This window comes from Anolis carolinensis, chromosome 1, assembly GCF_035594765.1.
Source record: "Anolis carolinensis isolate JA03-04 chromosome 1, rAnoCar3.1.pri, whole genome shotgun sequence".
Classification (NCBI taxonomy): Eukaryota; Metazoa; Chordata; class Lepidosauria; order Squamata; family Dactyloidae; genus Anolis; species Anolis carolinensis.
The window spans coordinates 235,438,927-235,442,938 of NC_085841.1; positions in this window are offsets into that span (position 1 = coordinate 235,438,927).

A 4,012-nucleotide genomic window follows, 5' to 3' on the forward strand; every position below is an offset into this window, starting at 1 on the left:
TTACAGGAACATCTAGGAGTGAGCATATTGCGCCTATATTAAAGTCACTCCACTAGTTGCCAGTTAGTTTCTGGGTAAAGTACAAAGTGTTGTTTTTAATCTTTAAAGCTGTACATGGTTTGGGTCCAGGTTACCTACAGAATCGCCTTCTCCTGTACAATCTGCCCAAAACACTTAGGTTCTCTGGGAAGCGGTTACTCCAACCAGACAGAACCCAGTTGTCAACTGTCACCCAGAGGACCTTTTCATTGGCCGCCCCAAGACTCTGGAACAACCTGCCAGAAGAGCTCTGACAGCTAAACAAACTGTTGAAATTTAAAACACACCTGAAAACCTATCTCTTCTGGCAGACCTACCCAGCTAGTTTTAGTCATGAATGTTAAACTCACTTTAATCTTTGTTATGTGTATTTTAATATGTATGTGTATTTTATAGTATATTTAAGATTATGATGCATTTTTAACTATTTTGTAACCTGCCTTGTGTCACGAGCATAGGTGGGTAAGAAATAATAATAATAATAATAATTTACTTGATAATAAAAATAAATTTTACAAATAGCAAGAAATTCTAAGGACAATATGACACTTGAGTTTAATTTTCTTTTGAAAGTGACCACAGAAGTGTATGGTGGCTTTCTAATACTGGGTATATATTTAAAACACACAGGTTGAGTATAGAAGAGGACTAGACCTTGAATTAACTAGTTATAGGTAACACCTTTACTTGTAACAATCTGAGGCCCCATCTACACTGCTATTTGATGCAGTTTCAGAAGGCAGTTTGCAGCATAAAAGGTGGAAGGAAGGAAGGGGGAAAGAAAAGGAAAGCTTCATATCACTTTTAAGATTGTTGCTTATTTTCATATATGATTTTATGGATATTAACCCAATTCTTCAGATGAAGAATGAACTGATAATGAATGTTCCTATATAAAGCAATTTATGTATTATATATTAATATCTATTATATATTATATATTATTAAAGTAATAATATTTTTGTTTGCTTGGAAACTAAAAATTACAAGCTGCTGGTCTGCAGGGAGAACACATTTTTCTCCTATTGGTCTTTGCTTCACCACCCATAAAATAATATGAGACATGGCATTTATTGTTCCACCCTTCCCCACTCGTAACTAAACAAGGAACTAAATGTCACTGTTATATCACAAAAGAGGTGAGGTTATTTCTTGTTATTATTGCAACATCATGCAATTTATTTTTGAGAGGTCATTTAGAGTAGCTTGTTATTAGTACAGTAGAATCTCACTTATCCAACATTCGCTTATCCAACGTTCTGGATTATCCAATGCATTTTTGTAGTCAATGTTTTCAATACATCATAATATTTTGTTGCTAAATTCGTAAATACAGTAATTACTACATAGCATTACTGAGTATTGAACTACTTTTTCTGTCAAATTTATTGTATAACATGATGTTTTGGTGTTTAATTTGTAAAATCATAACCTAATTTGACGTTTAATAGACATTTCCTTAATCCCTCCTTATTATCCAACATATTCGCTTATCCAACATTCTGCCGCCCGTTTATGTTGGATAAGTGAGACTCTACTGTAATTGTTTCTAACTATAAGCAGGGAATCTCATGAGTGTTTATGAAACAAAAAGGGTTATTAACTGAAAAGGGGGAAAGCATCAACTGAATTATCCTTCTGTGTTCTTTGCTGCCCTCTACTGGCGATTTTAGTATTGCGTGGCTGTGAGATTTGTTTTGGGTTGCTGTGAATCAATTTTAGTACTGATTCTGCAATTACATTAAAACATACAAAATGATCTGCTTGGTGGTTTAAAATATCAATTATTTGCCACATCCTATTGCTTGAAGTGGCTTAAAAAGGTAAAGGTTTCCCCTGATGTTAAGTCCAGTCGTGACCGACTCTGGGCGGTTGGTGCTCATCTCCATTTCTAAGCCGAAGAGCCGGCGTTGTCCATAGACACCTCCAAGGTCATGTGGCCAGCATGACTGCATGGAGCGCCGTTACCTTCCTGACGGAGCAGTACCTATTGATCTATTCACATCTGCATGTTTTCGAACTGCTAGTTTGGCTGGGGCTAACAGTGGGCGCTCATTCCCGGGATTTGAACCTGGTACCTTTTGGTCCACAAGTTCAGCAGCTCAGCGCTTTAACACACTGTGCCATCAGGGCCCCCTGAGGTGGCTTACAACTACATTTAAAACTGCAACATTTTATCTTATTAAAAAAACACACATACACACAAAACTAAAAAAAAACAAAGGATGCTGCCTTGTCCCATTTGTTGCTATGTTCCTTCAAGTCATCTCTTTCTTAAAGTGTTCCTATCCCATACACTTCGATTGCTCCAATTTGGCAGGGACAGTCCTGATTAATCATCTGTCAATTCACGCTATCAGTTGTTTCACTTTCCCTTTCCTTCTCCCACTTTCCCACTTTGTCTCTGGTTTATTTCAATGGCTTCAAACTGAATTCAAAGTGCAAAACTAGCTTGCACTGGGTTAATTAGGAGGAAGGAGGGGAGAGAGGGTAACAGCCTTCTCCACGTAAATTCTGAGAGAGACTGCCTCTAACAGGTCTGATATAGCAGGACTTTGTAAACGTGAAATGTGATTTTTTTCATATAAGGGAACATCTTTCTAGGAATCTCTAGGTCCTCCTATGGTGAACCATCGGGGGATTGGAAGGTGTTACACTGAAGGACCGAAAGCAGTGGTCCTCAACCTGTGCGTCCCCAGGTATTTTGGCCTACAACTCCAAGAAATTCCAGCCAGTTTACCAGCTGTTAGGATTTCTGGGAGTTGAAGGTCAAAACATCTTGGGACCCACAGGTTGAGAACTACTGACCTAAAGAGAATATTTTAATCACATTCATGGATAATCAGATCCACAGAATTCAAACCTGCTAATACAGAGGTCTGACTGTAATGTGTTCCTTCATCCAGTAAGAAAGGTATAATATTGTAGCCATAAATAGACAAAAAAAAATTAGAATTTTCTAAAATGCATCTTGAGATGACTTACTTATCAAAAAACTGACCCCCTCCCTCCCCAAAGTATGAATTAAAACATGATTTTTGGATTTATATAACTTCCACAATTGTACAATTATAGCCAATAGGCAAACATATGATGCTGGTTAGAAGTGGGACAATGCTTTGAACTGAAGAGCCAAGGATGTCTCAAAGTGGGCTGTAACAGTAGGGTTAGAGTGGCCCAAAGTGTCCTCGCTTCAGGCCTGTTTATCCCAACCCTTCTGTGATGTAAACATCTTATGGATGCTGTTTCTCCCTTTTCTCTTCTGAGAGTCCTCTCTCAGCTCTTCCTTAAAATGAAATTAGATTTAATCAGCACCTTGATTATCTTTCTTATTCTAGAATGGAGTTCCGATAATAAGCCTTTTACTTTGTTTCCCCAAGCCATTAGTGTCTCTTATTCTTCAGTCAGTATCTCTAGCTGTGGTATGCACTCTCTATTAGCATAGGGATGGGAGTGAGATGCCAATCCCCAACATCAGATAACCTGCAAAGCATTCAGTCCTTTATTGGCTCATACTGTCTGGTAGGGATGAAGCTCCGAGGAGGGGAAGGAAGTTGTCATTGTCTCCCCATGGAATTGGCCTTCTATTCCTAAATTTCTAGCATTGCAGTCATTTAACCCTCCAGTTGGGCATTTAGAAATACAATTCGGTATCGAAAGAAAATGGACATGCACAATTTCCAAGAAATGTGAAAAGTTCTAGGTGTAAACTGTTTTCAATATCACACTTCCAGCATTGCTTGAAATTTGGGTATTAAGTCGGATTTTTTTTACTAGAGAGAGCAATTTCATTTATCCAAGTCATAGCTACATCCTTGGGGATTTAATCAGGCAGGACAAGGGCTTTTTTTGTCTTCTTGGGGTGGTTTCCTGATAGGAAACAAGCCTTAAGGGTGTGCTAAGCAACACCTGGAGTTTGTTAATTAAGAGGAGAGAATGATGGGAGAGTTGCTCCAGATCTTCTTGATAAGGA